Source organism: Accipiter gentilis, chromosome 19 (assembly GCF_929443795.1).
Source record: "Accipiter gentilis chromosome 19, bAccGen1.1, whole genome shotgun sequence".
Taxonomy (NCBI): domain Eukaryota; kingdom Metazoa; phylum Chordata; class Aves; order Accipitriformes; family Accipitridae; genus Astur; species Astur gentilis.
The window spans coordinates 28,405,516-28,431,225 of record NC_064898.1 but is presented as its reverse complement, the minus strand read 5'-3'; the positions used below and the strand labels follow the sequence as shown (position 1 = coordinate 28,431,225).

The 25,710-nt window shown below is 46.4% G+C and overlaps 1 protein-coding gene and 1 long non-coding RNA gene across 2 annotated transcripts in view; both read left to right on the top strand.

Annotated features, from left to right (window-relative positions):
- The first annotated feature begins 9,486 nt into the window (after positions 1–9,486).
- On the top strand, positions 9,487–22,425 carry LOC126048328 (uncharacterized). The gene is made up of 3 exons (XR_007508843.1): positions 9,487–9,624; positions 9,703–9,885; positions 21,996–22,425. It is a non-coding gene; the product is annotated as an uncharacterized LOC126048328 (long non-coding RNA).
- Positions 22,426–22,733: 308 nt separating this feature from the next.
- Positions 22,734–25,710, top strand: part of DCHS1 (dachsous cadherin-related 1) — a 54,270-nt gene continuing 51,293 nt past the window's right edge. The window contains exon 1 of the mRNA XM_049823171.1: positions 22,734–22,854. The gene's annotated coding sequence lies outside the window, so the exon portion shown is untranslated. The remainder of the gene's footprint in view (positions 22,855–25,710) is intronic.

Sequence of the window (25,710 nt, the reverse complement as noted above, 5' to 3'; positions counted from 1 at the left end):
TTCTTACCTACTTTATTCTGTTATTGTAATCCCAGGTAACAGTTCTGAGGATTTCAAGTGCAGCATTTCAAAGAATTTATGTGACTCATTGTTTTCTCTAGAAGGGAAGATGAAGTTTATAGATGGTATTTTTACAATGAATAGGGGGTTTGCGGCATAGTGAGCTCTGGACTTCAGCCTCCAAGGCTACAGGATACAATGTGAGTGAGACATAAAACCTGTGATGCACAAAATCACTCAGGAACAAAGCAAATGCTGTCAGATGTGTTAATTTTCTGTAAATGACACCTAAAACCTTATATTTGTCTCCTTTATTTGAGAAATAAAGAATCAATAATAAGCATAAAACGGAAGACCTGTAGTTATGTGTAATGTAGGTGAGGGATAATGTTTTTCAGAATTACAGGGTTCTAAAAGCTGCATATTGTTCACTCTGTTACATAGCTGCTAAAGCCACTGCATGTCCAAATGTTTCTTAGGTGAGTGATGTTGGGTATGTTGTCTCTCTAAGTGCAGATCTGGACACTGGATTGGACAGACCTGGGAAAGTGCTAAGAGTCATCTTTCACCTTTGACAGTAATGAAACCAGAAAAAAAATGTTCTTATTCTATATTATAATAGACTAATTCCACTTGGAAGGGACCTACAACGATCATCTAGTCCAACTGCCTGACCACTTCACGGCTGACCAAAAGTTAAAGCATTAAGGCATTAAGAGCATTGTCCAAATGCCTCTTAAACACAGACAGGCATGGGACATCGACCACCTCTCTAGGAAGGGTGTTCCAGTCTTTGACCGCCCTTTCTGTAAAGAAATGCTTCCTAATGTCCAGTCTAAACCTCCCCTGATGCAGCTTTAAACTATTCCCACCATCCCATCCTTGCATGCCAGGGACCAGGGCTCAGCACCTCCTTCTCCACTTCCCTCCTCAGGAAGCTGCAGAGAGCAATGAGGTCATCCCCAGGCTCTTTTTCTCCAAACTAGACAAACCAAGAGTCCTTAGCTGCTCCTCATAGGACATGCCTTCCAGCCCCTTCATCAGCTTTGTTGACCTCCTCTGGATGCATCCTTCTTAAATGGTGGGGCCCAGAACTGCACACAGAACTCAAAGCAAGGCCACACCAATGCTGAATACAGTGGGACAATCCCCTCTTTTGACCGGCTGGTCACGCTGTGTTTGATGCACCCCAGGATGCAGTTTGCCCTCTTGGCTGCCAGGGCACACTGCTGGCTCCTACTGAGCCTGCTGCCGACCAGCACCACCAGATCCCTTTCTGCAGGGCTGTTCTCCAGCCACTCCTCTCCCAATTTATACTTGTGTCCAGCATTACTCCATCCCAGGGGCAGAATCCAGCTTTTGTTTTTGTTAAATTTCATGCCATTGATGATTTTCCAATGCTCCAATCTACCTAGATCCCTCTGCAAGACCTCATGTCCCTCAAGAGAGTCAACAGCACCTCCCAGTTTAGTAGATTCAGCACTTAACTAATAGCGCATTCAAATCCTGCATCCAGATCATTGATAAAAATATTGAACAGCACTGGCCCTAGGATTGAGTCCTGAGGAACACCGCTAGTGACTGGTCACCAGCCAGGTGTAGCCCCATTCGCTACAGCCCTTTGAGTGCTGCCGTTCAGCCAGTTCTTCACCCAGCACACCATGTACTTGCTCATCTCACAGGTGGACAATTTGACCAGAAGGAAACTGTGAAGGACAGTATCAAAAGCCATACTAAAATCCAGAAAAACTGCATCCACCGCCTTCCCTTCATCCACTAGATGGGTGACCTTATCATAGAAGGGTATCAAATTAATTAGACAGGTCTTTTGCTTTGTGAACCCATTTTGATGGTGTCTTGTCCTTTAAATGCCTTTCAATAGCACCCAGTATGATGTTCTCCATAATTTTTCCATGTACTGAGGTTAGAGTAACAGGTCTGTAGCTTCCTGGGTCTCCTCTCATGCCCTTCTTGTAAACTGGAATAATGTTGGCTAGCTTCCAGTCAGCAGTGACCTCCCCAGACTCCCAACACTATTGATAGATGATTGAGAGGGGCCCTGCTGTAACATCCGCTAACTCCTTCAGTACTCTGGGATGAATCCCATCAGGCCCCATGGACTTACCAACTTTCAAATGAGACAACTGGTCCCTTACGATTTCAGTGTCCACAAATGGAAAGTCACTGTTCCCACAGTCATGGTCTTCCAACTCAGAGGACTAGGCAGTCTAAGGTCTGTCATTAGCATTAAAGACTAAGGCAAAAAAAGCCTTGAAAGCATTCTGTGAGTCCTCTTTCAGCATTAGAGGTAACTGGTGCAGCAAACATGCCCATCTAGAATAGGAAAGGAGTGCTGAAGACTTTGCTCTAGTCTCGAATGTCTTTCAGTGTGCATGGAAGAAAGGAGTAGAGGATGCCATGACCAGATGAAATTGGGAAGCATCCAGCTTACATAGCATAGCTCAGGAAGCAAAAGCATAAGCAAGCTGTCTCCCTGGGTTTCCAAGCCTGGAGAGAAATGCTTCACATAGAAATTTATCCCAAATTAACAGAGACAGCCATCCACTATTCTGCCTTCTTGCTATCCATCCATTTCCTCAGCCATGCTCACATTAGATCAAGAGCCTCACAACTGTAACAGTGGCACATAATATTCAAGTCAGCTGCACAAGTCAGCCTTAATAAGAGGGGAAGTAGGAGAGCTCTTAAGTGCCCTGCCTCCTAGTAGATCAATACCTGAGTATGTAAAAATTAATCTTGCTCTGCAACATGCTAACAGGCAACTTTTGGAGTCTTGGTGTTCTAAGAAAAAGACCCACACAGTTAAGATTCACAGAGGAATTCTAACAAGAGGAATTAGGTCAAAAGAATCGAGAGAAACGAGCGTTAGAGAAGAGTTTCTTGCAAAGGGAAGGACTGTGGAGAAGTAGAAGGTGACTTGCTACAGGATTCTGTGATGCAGCTCAAAAGCATCTGAACTGGCAACAGCAGAGTGCCCTACATTAACAGGAAGCATCATTCACTGGCCAGGTGCATTTTTCTGTCTCTAGCAAATGTTTCTATAAACTGCTGCAAAGAAACTACTGTAATACCTGCAGCATCATCAGAGTTCAGCTGAGCACCCCTCAGTGATGATCAGGGTATTCCCACAAAATTAAAGCTTGCCCTCCCTCTGCACAGTACCAGCTCAAAGCCTCCAGATAAGAATAGACCCACTGGATGTTTTACTTTTTGGACTGATGTCTTCATTTATGGGGTATGCATTTCACATCCCTCTCTATACAGGTGGTGGGCATTTCTTAAACTGATGACAATAATGAAAGCAAACCTTTTAGCGTGAGAAAATTTATGCCCAAATCTTAAGTAACTGGGTTGTTTCAAAAATTAAGATAGAATGAAACTATATTTCAGTTTCTCATAAAAGCAAGAAAAGGTGTCCTAGTCTGTGTACAAAGCTGCTAGTAGCATTCTGGGGAAGTGTTATGATATGCTTCCTCTTTTCTCATGTTTTTCTAGGTATGTGCTGTCAAAGAGAAGACACTAGGTTAGATGGATCTTTGGTCTAACATACCATGATTATTCTAATGTATATGTTATGATACATATAAAATATATTAGAATAATGTCTATTTATATACATATATTTATAATTTATATATATAAACACACACCCACCACCACCCCAAACACACCTCTTAGCTTTGTCAGTACTTCTTCTAAGGCATTTTTTTCTCTTTTGGATGCTGATTGGGATTATGACAGCTCTTTGGGGGGTATTGTTGGTTTACTGGAGGGGTTTTTTGCCTGCAGTTTTAGAACTGAATAGATAGATGTAAGAACTTGCAACACACTAAGAGTTTGCCAGCTCTCCCTTTTGTATAACACAAACACACAAGCTCCTGAGAAACACTGTGAAGTTTTTCTTTTATAAGACATCTCATCTTCCAGAAAAAAAAACCAAAACAACGTCTGTATTGAATCACAGAAAGGTGCTTAGTGTGTATAGGCCTACACTGCTGAAATAATACTGATTTTTGAGGATGGTGGAAGAGAAAAAAAACCTGAAAGTGAAGTTTCAACCATTTCTTGGACAAAATGTTTGTTTTAGTGAAATCAGCGCAGCTTCACTGAGTTACACTCGCTATGGTAATACACTTCTGAAGAGTTAGAAATTATACTTGAACTGCCAGTGGAATTACAGAGATGAGTAATCATCTAACAGAGTAAAAAAAATCTGAATTTTTCTGATTCCTCTGCTATTGTGACCCCTGCTTACATCATTTTACTTTGAACACTTTTTGAGGTTTGTCAGATCCATAATGAATGGACAATGCTTAAATTGCCTAAGGTCATATTTTTGCCTTCATTAAAGAACCACAGAACCTGTGGCTTGGGGCAACCCCCAGTATCAATATGGGGTGGGGAATGAAGGGACTGAGAGCAGCCCTGCAGAGAAGGACTTGGGGGTACTGGTGGATGAAAAGCTGGACATGAGCCATCAAGGTGCGCTCGCAGCCCAGAAAACCAATTGTATCCTGCTTGATGATACAATATCCAGGTTGAGGGAGGTGATTCTGCCCCTCTACTCTGCTCTCGTGAGACCCCACCTGGAGTACTGTATCCAGCTCTGGGGTCCTCAGCACGGGAAAGACATGGACCTGTTGGAGTGAGTCCAGAGGAGGGACACAAAAATGATCAGAGTCTTGGAACACCTCTCCTGTGAGGACAGGCTGAGAGAGAATTGGGGGTTGTTCAGCCTGGAGAAGAGAAGGCTTTGGAAAGACCTTACTGCAGCCTTTCAATACTTGGAGGGGGCTTATAAGAAAGACTGAGAGAGACTACAGGGCCTGTAGTGACAGGACAAGGGGTACTGACTTTAAAAGAGGGTAGATTTAGATTAGATATAAGGAATAAATTCTTTACTATACGGGTGGTGAGACACTGGAGCAGGCTGCCCCAAGAAACTGTGGATGTCCAATCCCTGGAAGTGTTCAAGGTCAGGTTGGATGGGACTCTGAGCAACCGTATCTAGTGAAAGATGTCCCTGCCCATGGCATGGAGGCTGGACTAGATGATCTTTAAAGGTCCCTTTCAACCCAAACCATTCTATGATAACCACAGAACCACAGAATGACTGAGGTTGAAAGGGACCTTTGGAAGTTGTATTGTCCAAACCCCATGCTCATGCAGGATCAGCGAACTGCAGATCTCCTCAGTGAGCTTCTTTAGACTCATAGGTGCAAATCAATTTGGCCCGTTGATTTAAAAAAAGCGTTTATTATTGCTAGACTACTGTTTATTATCTTCTAATGTTTTCATCTTGTTTCTCACACATACAAAAGAGAATTTTGGCTAACTATTCCTTCTTGGTATCAACAACAGTTTTACTGTCTCCACATAACAGACTACCCTATGCTAGATTTCTTTGTTCTTAGTTTACTTCAAAAACAGAAGCGTACCATTTTTATTATCTTTAGTGCCGTCAGGGTTTTATTCTTTCTTTTTCCCTTTGCTTCAGTTTTACATGACCTAGGAATTATGTCACTTAGAAGTTATCTATTTCCCCTTCCTAATTGCCTCCTTTTCTATTTGCAGGATACAGATTTGACTTATGCCAAAAGCAGGCATGTTCCCATAATTAAAACTTTTGGCTTTTTTGCAATCCATGGTAATGTAGCACTGAATATTCTTATCCTTGAAAACCTCTAATCCTTGAATCTTGTTGACCTCTTCATTTAAGTATGTCTTGCAGTTATAAGATCTACAGTCTAATTTCATGTGTAACCATGAGTTTTATCTTCAGAACAGTAGGATTCAGATTAATCTGGGATACAGTTACTATCATTCATAAATCATAAAACCACAGAAAGAGTACTGTGAATCAGCCTGTCATCTTGTAAAACACATGCCACAGAACTTCCCTGAATTATCTTTTCTTTGACTCACTAACATACATTTGGGGGAAAAAAAAGAAAAGAAAGAAAAAAAAACCCAAAAAACACACACAAACACATTTTGATTCAGGAGTTACCAATGACCAGAAATTCACAACATTATTAGTTAAGTTGTTCATTTGTGACTTAGGCTGTTTAAAGCTTGCATCCTGCTTTTGAGCTGAATTGGTCTTTTTTGTAAGATTCCATCCAGGACAGTTTTGCATTCTGTTACAATCAAGCTAACAGACCTGTAATTGTTCAAAATACTTTTTAAGAAATCTCATCCTAAATATAGGTACTGCATTAGATACTTACCAAATATTTCACTTCTAATGTGGTAGAATTGGTTAAAAATTGTTTCCATTAACAATTGCTACAGTTATGTATGACCATTCTTTCCATTCTGGGTTGCAGAGGCAATGTAAGAACCAAATTAAAATTAAATTCTAATTGTTTCCATCTGAGAAATGAGCATTTCCATACCCTTATTACTACTAGCACCTGTGCTTTTGACACCATGCTTCTCAGGTGTAGAAATCAGCCTCTTTTCCATTTCTATAGATTCTAAGTTTATCTTTATTATCTTTTTGAAGTAGTTATTCATACAGGGAAGTCTGGTTCCATAGCCAATGAAAGTGTGATATTGGGCCTCAGTTCAACAACAACAAAACAAACAAAAAAAACTGGTTGAAATTTTAGACTGTTAAAACATGGAATGGGATTCAGAGTGCTGAAGTACTGTAACACTGCATCAGAGAGTGCCATAGCTTCAAAGGGAATACCGAGAGACACCTTAGCCAATGTGCTTCTATCTTCAAGAAGGGCGAAGAGGAAGATCCAGGGAACTACAGGCTGGTCAGCCTCATCTCAGTTCCTGAGAAGGTGATAGAGCAAATCTTCCTGAAAACCATTTCCAAACACAAGGCAGCAAGAAGGTGATCAGGAGTAGTCAGCAAAGATTTATGAAACGAAAATCATGCTTAACTAACCTGATAGCCTTCTACAATGAGATGACTTGGTGTAGGAGGGGAGAGCAGTGGATGTTGTTTGCTTCAACTTTAGTAAGGCTCCAGTTGTCCCTGCTTTGAGCAGGGGAGCTGGACTTGATCTCTAGGTGTCCCTTCCAACTTCAATTATTTTGTGATTCAGTCCTTCTTATGAAGACCACATATATTCTGGTTTGGAGGTACCCAATCCCAGTTTGTGAAACAAATCTTAGTAAAACCAAGGACTCTTATGGACTTCCTCATTTTCCAGCATTATTTCCTTCACTTCTTCATTTATTACAGAGAATAATTATATGGACATAACCCACTTTTTCCATTGTTCCTTAAGGTATCCCACCTCATTGACACTGTCAAATTGAAACACAGGATTGCATTTAAACATACAAAAAGAATTTCTCCTGTGAGGGGGGTCAAACACTGGATCAAATTGCTCAGGGATGTTGTGTAGTCTCCTGTCTTGGAGATATCAAAAACAAAACCAGACGCAGTCCTGAGCAACCTGCTGTAGTTGACACTACCTTGAGCTGACAGTGCTTGCTAGAAGTTCTTCAGATGTCCCTTTCAACCTCACCTATTCTATGATTCTTTGATTGCTTACTATCTTGACATCAGCACAAAACACTGTCATTGTCACCCAACATTAAGGGGACAGTCATGCAGTACACTAACATCAGGGAGGATAATTAGAGAGTCATACAATCATAGAATGGTTTGCGTTGGAAGGGATGTTTAAAAATCTCTAGTCCATGGGCAGGGACATCTTTCACCAGATAAGGTTGCTCAAAGCCCCATCCAACCTGACCTTGAACGCTTCCAGTAACCATATGGGTTAAACACTTCTCACTTCACCTTTAAAAACACCTACCTGCAGGGGATGTTTTTTCCTTCTTCCATTTGAATTGTGGGATACTTTATGTAACTGCAGAGAATGTGAGTCTCACAGCTATTGCATGGAGTCACAGATTTTAAAGCCAGTGTTAGTTTACCCTTCATATCTTTTTTTCATAAGCCTTAGTGTGATTTTAAATTTAACATTTCAAAATTTATGATCCTCTTCTCCTCTCTGATATTCTCTTTGGTGAACGTGAACAGGGAAGGATCTTACCTATGATTGATGATGGAAGTCTTTGGCAGCCACTAAATTGCCTTCAGGTCACAGGCACACAAAGCAGACAAGGTACAATTTCCAGTTTATAGCATTTATAAATGTCTTCCTTACAAAATCTAAACACCTTCCAGAAGTTCATTAGGTAGGACTATAAAACCTCTCTGATGTGCTCCACTGACAGCATCCATGAGGTAGGGGATGCAGTAAGGAAAGGTGGAAAAAATGGAGCATGTCTATATAATTCTCTGTCTACAGTAAACTGAGATGAGGCTGACTGGCCTGTGGTTCCCTGGATCTTCCTTTTTGCCTTTCTTGAAGATAGGAGTGATATTTGCTTTCTTCCAGTCCTCAGAAACCTCCCCCAGTCACCATGACCTTTCGAAGATAATCAAGAGTGGCCTTTCAGTAATGTCATCCAGCTCCTTCACCACTTGTGGGTGCATTCTTTCAGGTCCTAGGGACTTGTGTAAGCCTGGTCTGATAAAAGTGGTCCCTAACATTACCCTCCTTCACTAAGGGTAAGTCTTCCTTGCTCCGGAGTTTCCATTTGGTTTTAGGGGCCTGGGATTCCTGAAGGCTGCTTTTCTGAGTGCTTTGTCACCAGGGTGCTTGCCCCACAAGCAGTGGACCCACATTTTCCTTAGTTTTCCTGTTGCTGCTGATATACCTGCAGAAGCTTCTCTTGCTGCACTTCACATCTCTTGCCAGATTTGACTCCGGGTAGGCTTTAGTTTTCCCTACCCCATATCTACTTTCTTGGATAACATCTCTATACTCCTCCTGGGTTACCTGTCCCTTCTTCTGTCTCACAGTGGCCTGAGTTATTTTTAGATATTTAAGAATCGTTGTCTCATAAACCAAATCTACTTTCTTCCTCCTGCTAGGAAGGTTAAAGGTTATGTAAAGCAGAACCAGCTAAGTGGTTGTTTATAGCCTGATTCTGCTGTTGGAGGAGCCATGCAGCTGTGATTTAACCTGGAGGTCTGAGTAACCTTTTAAAGTGTGTGGTAGTCTTATACGTGCATTTTTAACTTATGGGATGTTTTTGCATTGTGATTTGGATTAGAGCGTTTGATGTTTCGTAATGGTAACATCTTTGTCAAGTTATGTGCGTCAGAGCAGCTTAAACTGCAAGTTAATTTTTTTTCCGGGTTTTTAAAATAATTTAAACACGATAAATTTAGCACACACACACTGGTCTGTGTCTGGGACTCATAAGCAATGCTCCAACACAAAATAACCAATAATCCTGAGATTAAGACTGTGTAATAGATAAACTTCCACTAGATGGAGCTGTATCATACCAGTTCCTTCCTTCCTGCCTGCCTGCCTGCCGGGGGGGAGGGGGGGTGAGAGAGCAGAGGAGGGTGTGCGCTTCTGTATCGTCCTCGCTAGTTTAAGAACCACGGCTTCCTGTGTCTATTTGCGGCGGGTATATTTAGTGCAGTTCAGACCTTATATATGCATGCAGCATATTTAGCACGGGCCGTTTGGTCCGTGCACATTGTTGCCAGTTTGCCTGCTGGCATGTAGAGGAGGATAGTGTATTTGCGGGATATCACATTGCATCCCAGTGAGCATCAGTTCTGGATAATAATTTGTCAAAAGCAAAAAGAAGGTCAGACCATCTGCATTTTTCTTTTTCCTGGAGGAATCATCAGATCTTACTTCAGAACCTGCCCCTCTGTGACAGAGCAGAGCTTCAACCCAAGCTGTTGAGTGAGGAGAACTCAGGTGTAAGTGGGTGATTCCTGGACAGTCACATCGCCCCTGCAGACTCCTCCCAGCTCCCTGCTGCTAGGCAGAAGAGTCCAATGGAGCCGACAGCATGTGGGTGAGACTTGACTCTGCTGATCTCAGAGCCTTTCCTTCCTGAACAAACATTTTCCATTCTGAAATAATCACCTCACTATATATAGAAAACTGCTCCAAAGCAAAAGCCATGTACTTTGGGAAGGGATATTCCTCAAATTGTTTTTTTCCTTTTACAAAACACCAGCAGGCCCTTTGCCATCCAGCTTGTATCTGTCTGTGAACACCCTTGATCAAAGGCTCATGTTTACCTCACACCAAAATAATCGGGATTCCCCATGCAGCTCCTGTGCTCCCCACCCCCACCCCATGGATCTGAGACCACGTCTGTAATCACAATCCACAGTATTTCGGAAACCACCTCCCCATCTCACTTCCTCCCAGCTGATTTTCAGGGGAACAGAAGGAGACTTGTTTGCTACCAGGGAGGAAGTCCAGGCCTTAGTGAGCAGCTTTCTAAGAGGCACCTATGAGAATGGTGCGTTTTAGTCAGCGTATGCTTGCAGAGGCCGCTGCCAAATGAGGTCACCCTGCTGCAGAAACGTGGATGAAGAGATTCCAGAAGAGGAGGATGGAAGAAGCCAGGACAGGAAGTAGAGCAGTCAGTAGCACAGGGCTCAGCTCCGTCAACTCCCCTCTCTGGAAATGTTGATTTCAGTTTTATCTTGGCTCACAGACTAAAACGTATTAAATGGTTTCCTTCTCATCATTCTCTCATTCCCTTTTCTCATCATAAAAATAATTTCTTGGTTTGACACAGTTCAGCCATCAATTTGGGAAGACTTTAAGGGGGCAAGCAGCACAGATTCAGAGGGCAGTTCAGACGCTAGGACCAGGTGACACTGTCTGTGTCTTTTGGGAATCACAAAGCTCATAGAACTTCAGGGAAAGATTCCTCTTTCAAACCCTGTAACTTCTGCTGAACTAGCACATCTCTTGAGAAAGATCATAGAATCATAGACTACCAGGTTGGAAGGGACCTCAAGGATCATCTCTTCCAACCGTTCTTGGCAAAAGCACAGTCTAGACAAGACGGCCCAGCACCCTGTCCAGCCGAAGATGGACAACCTTGACTGCTAGGCATCTGTTATGCCTTTTTCTTCGTTATTCTAGTGATTAATTCCTCCTTCCATTGAACTGTTGCTCTTTCAGTTTGTATAACTGCAGTTCTACCCCATTGCTCCTGTTCTGCCTTCATTTGCTAGGTTGAAACATTATACACAATTAAAATTTTTCTTTCTTACCGATACTTAGAAATCACTTATTTTTTTAATCTTTCTGAAGCTCTCCATGTGGAAACTTGTTCTACGGATCTTGAGTCATTCTTATGACTCTTCCCTGACCACTTTGGGTTTTCTACAGTCTTTATAAATATCGAACATTACATTTACATCACTAAAGCTGCAGTAATATAATTTCCCTATTGTTCTCTGGGCTTCTGTTTAATCAGTCCATACTTCCTTGCAGATTATTAGTCAGGACAGTAAACCACATTGATAGAAATATTAAAATTATTATTATTTCTTGGTAGGAAGATTATCCACTTGGTAGGAACAATAAGCTATACAGGTAGAGACTGAGAAACAACGGTCTACACAGTAGTTCTCCATGTTTAGTTTATAGTGACTTGTAGGCTGAATATGAATCAGCTGAGGATATGTTGTTGCAAAAAACAAATAACATCATATGAGATGGTATAAACAGGCATATGACTTGCAGGATGCATAGGTATCATTTCTGGCTGTGCTTTGCTGTGATAAGGCCCTTAGCCACAGTACTGTGTCCAATCTTAAGTCAGTGCACTTCACAGAATGTAGACAAATCTGAGAAAGTCCAGAGGAGATGATTAGAGGTTGAGAAAATACAGTATGGAAAGATTAAATGCTCTGGGGCAGTTTAGCTTAAAGAAGAGTGAGAAGATGTGATAACCACCTTGATTTGTAAAGGACAGTTGCAAAGAAAACAATCTATTTCCAGTGTTCATGACAGATAGTACAAGAAATAATGGGTTTAAATAATAGCAAAGAAAATTTAGCACTGAATAGATTGACTGGCAGGTTTATGAAGTCTTCATTATGGGAGGACTTTAAGACCTAGTTAGGTACACATCTGCTGAGCATGACAGGGACTTCTGGGTTCAGCTGAACCCTCTTTGAGGTATGGGAATGAAGCAGCTGACAGCCCTAGATTTTTTTTTTCTACTGTTTAAAATCTACCTATACTATGCTGTTTAGAAAGTACCTGCAAAGAATCTAACTGCTATCTCACTTGTAGCCTTATCCTTCCACGCTCTTTGTTGTATCTACTTACTTGTCTTCGCTTTCGATTATTTTGCCTTCTGGGCATGAATTGTCTTATTGCTGCACTTGAAGTCTTAACCTTTAGATGCTGCTATAACTTAAAATAATACCAAATGAGCTGTTTGAGAAGTCCCAAGCTGAATTACAAGAGAGCTGCTAGTTGGGAATGCAAGGAATGGGGAAAATTAAGAACAAGTCCAGGGCTGGGGCAGATGAAACGATGAGCAGTGGGACTCCCAGCCTGCAAGATGCATGGTATAATGTAAGTTCAAGACAAGGAGGTAGCAAGGAGCAATGTTTTAAGCCCAACTATTTCACAGGTTTTGCTGTGCTAGAAAATTTCTCTAAAAATGAGGCAAGGTTGACAATCAAGTGTTCAGGGCATTTAGGACTGTACTAGATAGAGCCCTGGAAAATAGACTGTGGGAGTCCTTACCAGCCTACCATAAGAAAGATGGGAAGCAAGGGGAGGTGATAGCTGGGCAACCTTACTTCAAGCATGATGTAGCATAAGTGTGACGTTAAGACCACTGCTCAATCCAGCTGCTTCCAGCACTGCCAGAACTTCACCACATTTCCAAGATTGTAAACGTTCTCAGAAACAAATTAACAAAAGCCATGAACTCTACCTGCTCTACCTTAAAAACATCCCATTAGATGCAGCCCAGGGAGCCGACCTTACATTCAGGGCTCCAGGCTGCTTGTGAACAAACCCTATAGCACAGAAATATGCCTGTTGCAAGGACTTTATGACAGGAGCTTTGTGTCCATCTAGACAAGCAGGAGATGCAGAAGAACTCTTCCACTGTAAGGTTCAAAGCTGTCTAGTCAGGTTCCATCCAGCAGCAGTGCACTAGCAGCATTTCCTTTTGACCAGGCTGTGAATATAGAGCTGCAAAGCTGAGGTACCTGCTCCGTTTGCTAGGTGAAATGACCTTGCAACTTTTTCTCTGTATTTCATGGATTTCAAGGGCATTCCAAATGGCAGAGGCAAACTTGGGATCTCACCTGAAAAAACTTACTTCTGTCTTAGGGAAAGCTCCTTCCTTCCCCCCCCCGCAACCCCAGCCATGTATCTTCCTAGCAGGTGCCTGTCTTCTTTTATTTTTAACGTCCATTCTGAATGCAGGAAGCCTTTGCTTGCTGTGAGCATCCGGGAATCAGAGCCTAAACACATCCTCAAAGGATTTCCTGTTTGGGACTTTTCAGCCAGACTCTGGCCTGCAAGAGTGGAAGCCTGTGAGCAACTTAGTCCTGCTGGGCTACCTGCCAGATTGCTCCTATCCAGTTCAGGAGCAAGATGCCATCTAGCAGGAAGGTGCTAAACTGCCAGACCACATCCCACCTGCTATGGATGAGGGTGGGAACATGCAGAGTCCAGTCCAGGTGGGGATGTGCATGACTCCAGGATCAGGATCATTGTGGTGGCAGAATAGAAACATGAGAGATAGCATGACATCCCATTACATTGGAGTATTTGCCTGTAGATCTAGGGAAATGTAAAGCATGCAGAGAGCATGTTTTCTGTGCTGCCTTCCAGCTATGCTTTGGTCACTGCTGGCTCCAGTTTGCCATGTTTCACCAGCTCCTATGTTATTTCAGTTTCTGAAGTTCACCAAAGCACTGATTAATCCAAAGAACTCAGTCATCTCCCTTCTTCATACTCTGGCCTCCATATCATTAATATTAAAAGGCATGACACAGCTGGGAGCCTTGCAGTCTGGTCCCAACCTTTACTACTGCCAGTATCCTTCTGCCCTGAATAGCTGAGTAGCATATTTCTGCTCTTGTTTCTGTGTCTTAGTTGCTCTTACAAGGCATAGCTTGACTTACATTTTTCTACCAGTCCACATACAGCTCCAAAGATACTTGCATGTCAGAAAGACTATCCAAGATTTCTCTGAATGTCCATGCCCATCATATGGATCTGTTCTCCCTCCTCTTGGCAAATGGCTCCAAGAATATATAGTAAATTAGAATTTACTAGGAGACCAGAAGGAATCCACTAATTTCCATCTCTAAGTAGAGGCAGCATTTGTGTAAAAATTGCAAGTCTGAGAGGAGGGTTGTTTAATGATCTGAGGTAACACCATGGGGCTGAAGAATAACAAACATCACAGATACTGAAGAAAGGAGGACTGAAGTGAATGACCTAGGAGAATGCAGATTGCTTGCAGTAGTATAAAGGATTCAAAGCAGATTTTAAAGGGAAATGATAATTTGAAAATATGACAATAAATGGCAAATGTGATCAAATGCAGCAAGTTTGCTAAATCATGCCAGACTAGCACATTAGACAACTTTATAAGTGATTTTTTGGGGGCCAGGAAAAAAGGTTGATCAGACTGCCTGCAGTGCTACAGTAACACATGAGAAATTATTTATTCAAATGGAGAAAACAGAAACTAATACAAAACACGTAAGATGCGGAAGACTGGCAGAAAAAAAGGAGGATTACCAGTAAATCAGAAGTTTTATGCTTGATGAAATGCACAGTCTTTTCAAGGATCAGTTTTGGAGCTCATCTATTTAATTTTTTTCAGTAAAGGTCTCAGCCCCACCTCCCCCCCCCCCCCCCCCCCCCAAAAAAAAAAAAAAGTATGCTGATAAGTTTGGTCAGTGACACAAAGAAGCAGCATAACAGAAATTGAATGAAATTCATAGTAGACCACCCTTCATGGTTAAAAGGGGTGTCCAGAAATACATAGTTCCAACCTCTCATTTGAAGACAGACTGTCAACAATACTAGGTCGGATCAGCCTTGAAAACTTGCAAGGAGCTGAGATTCTCAGCCTCTGTGAGTAGCTTTTTCCAGTGCTGCACTACCCTCCTGGTGAAAAAAATTTCCCTAACATTCACTCTGAATCTCCCAAGCTGACATTGTTACTGTTCTATTGTCTGCTACTATGGAGAAACATTTGGTTCCATCATCTTTTTAACCTGTCCTTCAAGTAGCAGTAGGGTGCCATTAAAAAACCCCTTAGCCTACTCATCACTAGACCGAGCAAGTCCAGCTTCTTCAGTCTCTCTTTATAAATCAGTCGTGTGTGCCAGGCCCCTACCTATCTCCTACAGGTTTTCCATATCCCTCATGAACAGGGGGAGCCAAAAATGTACATAGGATTCCAGGTGTGGCTTCACCACCTCCCAAGTCAAGGGGGATAATTATTTCCCTTGATCTGCTGCTCACCCTTCTCCTAATGCAATGCAGTAAGTTGATTGCCTTATTTGCAATGGAAGCATACTATCAACTCTTAATTCAGTGTCCACCCCTACCTCCACATTCTTTTCAGCAGGACTAACTCAGCCAGTTGGATCCCAACCTGTACCAATTATGTATGGGGTTATTCTGCCTCGGGTGCAGAACTTTGTACTTCTCCTTATTGAACTTCATGAGGTTTCTGCTAATCCGATTCTTTGAGTTACTAGACATGTCTCTGGACCAAAGTTCTGCTGTGCAACATATCAGCCACCCCTCCTAGTGTCATCTGCAAACTTGCACCCTGTGTCATCATAGAATGTTAATGAAGATACTGAACAATACTGGGTCCCAAATCAATGCTTGGCATGCTTTGTTGGCTGCCAGGCTCCAACCCCATGTTGAGTCATTGATCGCTATCCTTTAAACCCAGAGGTGCAGCCAGTTTTCAGCCCACCTAATGCTCCATTCATTCAGCCCATACTTCCTCAGGTTATAAATGAAAATTCTGTGGGAGCCGCTGTCAAGGCACTTTGCATCCACTGCTTTCCCTTCATCCATATAGCCAGTCATTTTGTCAGAGAAGTTAATCAGGCTGGTCAAGCACAATTTGTGCTTGCTAAATCTATGCTGACTGTTCCTGATTGCCTCCTTGTTCTCCATATGTTCAAAAATAGATTCTGAGAGAATGTGGTCCATGAGTTTTCTGGGAACAGAGATGACCCTGACAAATGGGTGGTTCTTTGAGTTCCTCCTTGCCTTTCTTAAAGGTGAATGTAATGTTAAAATCATAGAATGGTTTGGGTCGGAAGGGACCTTTAAAGGTCATCTAGTCCAACCACCCTGCAATGAGAAGGGACATCTTCAACTAGATCAGGTTGCTCAGAGCCCCATCCAACCTGCCCTTGAACACTTCCAGGGATGGGGCATCGACCACCTCTCTGGGCAACCTGTGCCAGTGTTTCACCACCCTCACAGTAAAAAATTTTTTCCTCATATAGTCTGAATCTACTCTCCTTTAAAGCCATTACCCCTTGTCTTATCATTACAAGCCTTTGTAAAAAGCCCCTCTACATCTTTCTTGCAGACCCCCTTAAGGTACTGGAAGGCTGCAATAAGGTCTCCCCAGAGCCTTCTCCAGGCTGAACAACCCCTAACTCTCTCTCAGCCTGTCATCACAGGAGAGGTGTTCCAAGCCTCTGATCATTTTTGTGGCCCTCCTTTGGACCTGCTCCAGTATGTCCATGTCTTTCCTGTGCTGAGGACCCCAGAGCTGGACACAGTACTCCAGGTGGGGTCTCACGAGAGCAGAGTAGAGGGGCAGAATCACCTCCCTTGACCTGCTGGCCACACTTTTTTTGATGCAGCCCAGGATGTGGTTGGCTTTCTGGGTGGCGAGCGCCCATTGCTGGGTCACATCCAGCTTTTCATCCACCAGTACCCCCAAGTCCTTCTCTGCAGAGCTGTTCTCAATCCCTTCATTCCCCAGCCCGTATTGATACCAGAGCTTGCCCCAACCCAGGTGCAGGACCTTGCACTTGGCTTTGTTGAATCTCATGAGATTCACATGGGCCCACTTCTCGAGCTTGTTCAGGTCCCTCTGAATGGCATCCTGTCCCTCATGTGTGTGAACCACACCACTCAGCTTGGTGTCATCTGCAAATTTGCTGAGGGTGCACTCAGTCCCACTATGTCATTGATAAAGATATTAAACAGTACTGGTCCCAATATGGACCCCTGAGGGACACCAGTCATCAGTGATCTCCATCTGGACATTGAGCTGTTGACCACTACTCTCTGGATGCAGCCATCCAGCCAATTCCTTATCCACTGAATAGTCCATCCATCAAATCCATATCTCTCCAATTTAGAGAGAAGGATGTTGTGGGGGACCCTGTGAAAGGCCTTACAGAAGTCCAGATAAGATGACATCAGTAGCTCTTCCCTTGTCCACTAATGTAGTCACTCCATCATAGAAGGCCACTAGGTTGCTGTCATGGTTTAAGCCCAGCCAAATAAAGCACCATGCAGCCACTTTCTCACTCCCGCCTCCTGTCCCGGTGGGATGAGGAGAAAATATAAAGGCAGGCTTGTGGGTCGAGATAAGGACTGGGAGGGATCGCTCACCACTTGTGTTCCTGGGCAAAAGACAGGCTCAACTTGGGGAAGAAACAAAATCAATTTAATTTATTACAAATTAAAACAAACCAAGGATATTGGGAAGTAAAACCAAACCTGAGAACACCTTCCCCCCCAGGCCTCCCTCCTTCCTGGCTCAATCCCACTCCAGGTTCTCTCCACCTCCTCCCCCCAGCAGCGCAGGGGGACAGGGAATGGGGTTGGGGTCAGCTCACCACACCTTGTCTCCACCGCTCCTTCCTCCTCAGGGGGAGGACCCCTCACTCGTCCCCTGTTCCACCATGGGGTCCATCCCACAAGAGACAGTCCTTCACAAACTTCTCCAATGTGGGTCCTTTCTGCAGGCTGCAGTTCTTCCTGAACTTCCCTGGCATGGGTCCTTTCCACAGGCTGATCTTCAGTCACACACTGCTCCAGCATGGGCTTTCCTGTGGAGTCACGGCCATCTTTGCGGGCCTCCGCTCCACTGTTCACCTCCATGGGCTGCAGGGGGACAGCCTGCAGTCTCACAACAGGCTACAGGGGCATCCCCTCCTGCCTTCCTCACTGACCTCGGTATCTGCACAGGTGTTCCTCTCACCTTCCAATCTCCTCCCCCACTGCAGGTTTCCCCTCTTAAATCTGTTCTCCCACAGGTGTTACCACTGTTGCTGATGGGCTTGGCCTGGGCCAGAGGTGGGTCCAGGTTGGAGCCAGGGAAGCTTCGAGCAGCTTCTCACAGGAGCTACCTCTGTGGCCCCTGCCCTGCTACCAAAAAAACCCGCGCCACACAAACCCCTAACAGTTGGTCAGGCAGGACTTGACCTTGGTGAAGCCACCCTGGCTGTCTCGAATCAAATCCTTGTCCTCCATGTGCCTTAACATAGCTTCTAGGAGGATCTGTTCCATGATCTTCCCAGGCACAGAGGGGAGGCTGACAGGTCGGCAGTTCCCAGGGTCCTCCTTTCTACCCTTTTTAAAAATGGGTGTAATGTTTCCTTTTTTCCAGTCACCTGAGGCTTCACCTGATTGCCATGACTTTTCAAATCTCGTGGAGAGTGGCTTGGCAACTACATCAGTTAATCCCCTCAGGACTCTGGCATGGATCTTTTCAGGTCCCATAGACTCATGTATGTTTGGGTTCCTCAGATGGTCTCAAACCTAATCTCCTCTCACAGTGGGAGGGACTTTGCTCCCCCACTCCCTGCCTTGAGGTCCATCCACTCAAGAGGTGTGGAAAGAGAGGTTGCCAGGGAAGACTGAGACAAAAAAGTTGTTGAGTAGACTCAGGGAATCATAGAATCATATAATTGTTTAGTTTGGAAAAGACCTTTAAGATCATCAAGTCCAACCGTTAACCTAACACTGCCAAGTCCACCACTAAACCGTGTCCCTAAGTGCCACATCTACATTTTTTTAAGATACCTCCAGGGATGGTGACACAACCACTGCCCTGGGCAGCCCATTCCAATGCTTGACAGCCCTTTCAGTGAAGAAATTTCTCCTAATATCCAATCTAAACCTCCCCTGGCACAACTTGAGGCCATTTACTCTTGTCCTATCACTTCTTACTTGGGAAAAGGGATTGACATCCACCTCGCTACAACCTCCTTTCAGGCAGTTGTAGAGAGCAATAAGGTCTCCCCTCAGCCTCCTTTTCTCCAGGCTAAACAACCCCAGTTCCCTCGGCCGCTCCTCATAAGACTTGTTCTCTAGACCCCCAGCTTTGTTGCTCTTCTTTGGATGCGCTCCAGTATCTCAATATCTGTCTTGGAATGAGGGGCCCAACACTGAACACAGTATTTGAGGTGCAGCCTCATGAGTGCCGAGTACAGGTGGACAGTCACTGCCCTAGTACTGCTGGCCACACTATTTCTGATACAGGCCAGGATGCCATTGGCCTTCTTGGCTGCCTGGGCGCTCTGCTGGCCCATATTCAGCCGGCTGTCAACCAACACCCCCAGGTCCTTTTCTGCCAGGCAGCTTTCCAGCCACTCTTCCCCAAGCCTGTAGTGTTGCATGGGGTTGTTGTGACCCAAGTGCAGGACCTGGCACTTAGCCATGTTGAATCTCGTACAATTGGCCTCAGCCCATCCATCCAGCCTGTCCAGATCCCTCTGTAGAGCCTTCCGGCCCTCAAGTAGATCAACAGTCCCACTCAACTTGGAGTTACCTGCAACAGGCTGAGTACCTCAGCCTTCTCCTTATCTGCTGTTACCAGTTTGCCAGTCGTGTTCATCGGGGGAGTACACTTTATTTGACCTTCCTTTTCTGGCTGACATACCTATAGAAGCCCTTCTTACTATTCTTCGCATCCTTTGGCAAGTTCAGCTCCAGCTGCACCTTGGCCTTCCTGACCTCATCCCTAGACAACTAGGCAAGGTCCCTATACTCTTCCCAGGATACCTGTCCCTGCTCCCACTGCCTGTGCATTTCCTTCTTGCCCTTTAGTTTAACCAGCAGGTCTTTACTCAGTCATGCTGGTCTCTTGCCTTCCTTTCCTGATTTCTAACACATGGGGATCAAGAGATCTTGTGCTCTATGGAAAGTGTCATTAAAGATCTGCCAGGTCTATTAGCTTATTTCCAGTCATCAAACACCTCTCCAAAGGCACAATTTTTTATATGTAATGGACAGCAGCCTTGTGATCACATCAACATCTTTCAGCACCATCAGCCCCACGTATTTGATTAATCTATCAAAAAGTAAAAGTTAATGCATTTGAACCTATATCAATAAAGGCGCTGCTGCAAACACCAAGATATTAGAAACCATGGAGAGTATATGCCTAAATCACATTGTGGATCTTGGTCTTAGCAAGGTATTAGAAAATATTGGGCCAGAAGCTGGAAATTAGTCAGAAACCACAGAAGAGGAAGAATACCTGTGTGAGTCACATGTGAGATAGTAAGATGATGCAACTATGAAAAAGAAAATGCCATCCCAAAGTGCCACAAGCAAGACATTTCCAGTAGAGAAAGGAAGCCTTCCCTTAAATGCTTTTCTATAAGGTGCAGATGACATTTCTTCAGAACACAGTGGGAATTCTGATCTGCTATATTAAAGAGACATTAATTTAAACTAGAAGACATACATATGGAAGAGCAACTAGAATAACAGCAATGGATAGCTGATCATAAGAGTAAGAGCACATGGTTTGTTTCCTTTAGAAGAAGAGATGCTGAATGATATGCTTACTGCTGTTTCTGAAAATATCTGGGAGGGAATAAGGTAATGTAAGAAAAAACAATTGTAGACAAAAATAAAGAGAAATAAGGACACAATAGCTAAATCAAGGCTGAAATGTCATTGTTAAAACTGGAACAGACACAAGATTGTAAGGACCATGTCATTGGGAGTCAGATCAAGACTCCCTCTAGCCCAGGCTCCAACAGTGGCTATGAGTGGATGCACGGGAAGGTGTGGAAGAACAGGAGAAGCATAGACACGATATTTCACCTAAGGACACCTCCAGACTGAACTCTTTGTGACTCACATGACTTCATGGGCTGGAGGTGGTGTCCTCTATTCAGGAACCCTCAAAGGATTTCTCTTCTGTGAACTAATCAGGCACCTCTTGGGCCAATGTAGATTTTGAGCATCCACAGCATTCTATGGCAAGAAGTTCCCCAGATCCACAGTCCCTCACATGAAGTACCACCTTCTTTTGTGTATTTTGATCTTGGCTTCTGTTAGGCTCATTTCATGCCTCTTTCATATTGGAAGACACAGTGAACAAAATCAGCTCCACAGAGCTGAACAAAATCACCCTCCACAGACCACTCATGATTTCATTGTTCTCTTCCCCATTTCCCTCGTTTGCCTCCTTTCCAGAATGAAGACTCAATTGTTCCATGCACTGAAGCTGATCTGGACCTTTATCGTCCTTGCTCCCCACTTCTGAGCTTTTTTCCTGCCTTCCTGTGACCGTCTGAAGATAGATGTAGGAAGAAATAAACTGAATATATTATAGCTCAGTGAATTTATGACATGAATTGTAAGATGTGCTGTTCAGGGTCAAAAGGATTTGTTTCTCCAGGGTACCTTTAGATCAGTAAAAGTAATCCAGAGTTACTTTTTATTTCTAAATCCAGATCAGCCTAGGTGGTATTCAGGAAGGGATGCAGACATGCAAATCTTGAAAGGCTCCTTCTGTATGAAATTAGTCTGGTGGTCCATATTCTCTGTTTGAATTGATTGTCACTGATGGAAGAAACTAGACATTTTCCTAATGAAGCAGACTGAGCTGTGGCCTTCATAGCACATGATCTTAACAATGGACTGTCACCACCTGTAGTCAATGGCAGTTTCTCTACTAAGAAATAAAAGAAGGCCCAGTAGTGATTATCAGCCTGGAGGCTGAGTGGCCCCCAACAGACACACCGATACTGCTGTGACCTGGCCCGTCTGGAGCAGAGAAAAACGGTCTGGGTGGTCAAGCTGAGCCAGGGAGGAAGCCACCAGCAGAGAAGCCTAGACAGTCACTCACCAGAGTCTTGGTTTGTCTCTTGGTAGGCTGGTGGGGCCCCAATCACCGGCAGCGCAGGCACTACAGATGAGTACCTTCCAGCCTGGACATTGGAAGCCCTGCTGTGAGGCAAGGTGGTGGCAGGTTACAGGTACTTGGGCTCTGGGCTCTGTGCTAAGCAGGAGCTGTGGCAGAGAGCAGAGAATGGGCTGTGCCTCTGCGATCGTGTCCCCACATGCCCTCAATGTCACCCACAGCCCCCCTCCATCCCCTGCCCGGTCCTCTCCTCGCCCCGTCCCGTCCCACCGCTGCCCTTGCCTCTTGCTCCTGCCTACCCCTTCCCATTTTCCCGCGCTCCCGGCGCCCGTTGCTTCCTCCCCGTCCCTCTTTACCCCGGCTCCAGCCCTTCCTCCCCCTCCGTGCCAGCCTTTTCCGCGACGCTGCTCCCTGGCCCCTCCGTGCCCCGTGCCCGCCGGGCCGTCCCGTCGCCCCGGACCCCTGCCCGGGGCCGCTCCGGGGCCGCGCTCTGCCGGCGCGCTCCGGTGGCGGGGCGGGGATGGGGGCGGTGGGGGGAGCGGGGGGCTGAGGGCGGCGCTGGGTCGGGTTTCAGCAGGAGCCTCCGCGCCGAGCCAGCGCCGACCCGCCGCCTGCCGCCGAGGGCTCCGCGGGGCGACCGCGGCACCGGGGCGGCCGCGGCACCGGGAGGCCGGCACACCGAAACACGGGAGCGGCCGCGGCACAGGAGGGCACCGGAGCGGCGGGGCGGGGGGGGGGGGGGGCGCCGAGCGGCCAGCGGTGCCGAAGCCACGGCGGCGGCGGAGCGCCAGGATACCGGAGCGGCTGCGGGACGTCTCGGCGGGGCCGGATCCTGCGGGATGTGAGCGCCGCCAGCGCGGGACGCACGGTGTAAGTGCCAGCGCAGGGGACCGACCCGCTGCTGCTGCCCCGCCGCCCGCGCCCGGTTCTCCGCACGTCGGCATTGCCGCACGGCGGGCCGGGCGGGACCGGGACCGGGACCGGGACCGGGACCGGGGCCGGGATCGGGACCGGGACCGGGGCGGGGACCGGGACCGGGACCGGGTGCTTTGTTCTGCCTCTGCTGCGCAGACAATGGGGCGGGAGGTGGAGGGGGGGAGCGAGGGGGGGCGCGCCCGCGGCGGCGCAGCACCGCGGATCCGCGGCCGGACCGGCCTCGCCCGCGGCGCGGCGGCAGTGGGGCCGGCGCTGGCAACGGACGAGCGGGACGGTGCGGGCGCGGGACCGCCGCCGCCGGGGCAGATGCGCCGCGGGGCGGGCGCGCAGCGGTCGCGGCAGAGGAGCCGCGGAGGCGCCGGGCGGCGGCTGCGGGCCCGAGCGGAGCGGAGACCGGGGCTGGCAGAGCCCCGGCGCGGGGAGTGCACCGTGCGGGACGCCCCGGAGCGCCCGGGGACGGGGCTGTGCGCGGGGACTGGGAGCACCGGCAGGCGGTGGGCCCGGCGGCTGGGCAGCCCCGAGCGGGGCGAGGAGCGCCAAGAGCCGGGGGGACCGGGCCGCCCCGGGGCTCTGAGGGAGAGAGAACCCCGACAGCCGGGGGGCACCAGTGGACAGGGGGCAGACAAGGCCCTGCCGCACCTCTGCGACGGGCATACAGCATTGGCAGGGGCCAGGTCCGTGCTGAGGTGCATGTGGGCTGGGATTGTGGGAACTGGCTAATGCGTGAGGAAATTTTATTAGAGCTTCCTTTGCGGGGGAAGTGTTTTCAGGGACAGGACAGCCTGCAGGAAGCCCTGGTGTGGCACAGAAATGGGATGCGTAGGGATGCAGTGGAGCTTGACTGCATCTTCATTAGAGGATGGTCACCACCGCTGGCCACTGCTCAGAGCTGATATCAGAGGGAAATGAGTCTGTGTGGCTGGACTGGGAGTGAGCAATGAGAAAAGCATATTCCAGGTCAGTGACTGGTGCTCAGCAAAGATGAAACAGGCTTCTGAATCCTTCCTCATCTGGACTGAAGTCTCAAAAACATCATTACATGAGTCATGGCCTCTCATGTGAGACTTTGGGTATGGCATTAGCAGCATCTGCAGCTTTGATGGAGCTTTTGCACAGCAAGCGCTCTGACATCTGTTTGTGGCATGCACAGTGGGTGCCATCTTTCCAGCGTCTCTGCTGGGGCCGCTGTGGGCCTGCTTCCCCTTCCTCATGGCTGACAAGAGATGCGAGGTGCCACTGGCAGGCAGGCAGGGATGCATGCAGTGGTCCCTCTGTAATGCCATATCTTTTTTTTCTAAATGTGACTTATCTGCTAAGTGTAGGCTGGGCTTTCCTGGTGCCCTGACCTATCAGCCCTAGGCTTGGAGATGCTTATGTATATTTGCAGCTCACTCCATTTTAGCTGCCATTCCTATCAACATCCTTACAATGGCTTTGGGCCCCAGACACCTCTCTGGACATATTCTCATGCTAGCAGTTTTCTTCAGAGACTTCTGCTGCCATTTTTCACTAGGGAACTTGGTGCCCGATGGTGGGAGGGACGGAGAGGGAGCAGGGCAGTCTGGCTCACATTACATAGGCTGGGCCTGGACCAGTCAAGCCAGCCCCTAGCACTGAGCTATCTGCTAATTGGAAGCAGCTGTTCAGATTTGGTGACTCTGCATCCACTGAGGTCACTGCTGCCTTCCTCTATGACCCAAGCCTGCAAACTTCATAGGAACAGAAGGCTGCTAGTACCATGGATGCCCTTCTGCCGATCCTGGACTGGTGCAATCTGGCAACCTGGCAGTTGCATCTCCTGTTGAAGACGTAGCTAGGCTCTGAAACTACCCACTTCTATCCAGGGAGGATGGAAAGTTTACAAAGACTTTCATCACCACTTCCCCACCCCAAGGACCCTAATTTCTGTTCCATGTTTGCTCCAGTGCTCTCAGCTGCTCTTCACGCTCCCCAGATTTGCTTTTCAAGTTTCTCTCCTCCCCACCAGCAGCCCATAAAGCCCTGCTGCACTCCCTTCTGCTTCTCAGGAGCCACATCACTAATCAAACCAGGTGGTTTTTCCCCATATCTGTGCCCTGATCTGTTCCAGCACTACCCAAGCCCTTTCAGCTTCATCCTGGCCTCAGCCACTGAGATTGCCCCAGGGAGCCTTGTCCTCTACCTGTTTTTCTAGTCTCCTTTTTATTTAGTTTTCGTCTAACCTCCTACCAAGGCTTTAAACCCTCTCCCTGTACCCTCCCATGACCTGAACAGCTGGGTCACAGTTAGGACGGTGCAGTTTCACCACAGAAGCAAACTTGGACCCCATTCCCCCAGCACTGCATGTTCTGGATGTATGCAGTTAGCCCTCCATCTGGGGAAATTTAACTAGCTGCTACAGAGAGAGAGAGAGCACGAGCTGTCTCGGACCACTGAGTTAATGCAGATCCCCAGCTAGCAGCCCACAGGGATGGAAGTATCTTCTATTGACTTCTGCTCCTGAGAGATAATGAGGATTCATACTTGCTAAGTGCAAGAAGAGTGTGGGGATTTACTTGCCATAGACCTCAGGCACTGGATGCTTACTGAAGTAAACAGACACTTCTTTATATGTACAAAACACTTTTTAATATTTTTCTTTCTGTCACTAACCCAGGATTTCCACAGGGAAAACCAATCTAAACAGCTGACCCAAGGTGGGAAAGAGCACCCAGGAATAATCATCCTGTGTCCCCTGGAAAGGGTTAACACTGCTGTAGGTTTCTTTAGGTCAAGGGCTGACAGTCCCCAAACTAGGCGATGTCAGCCACC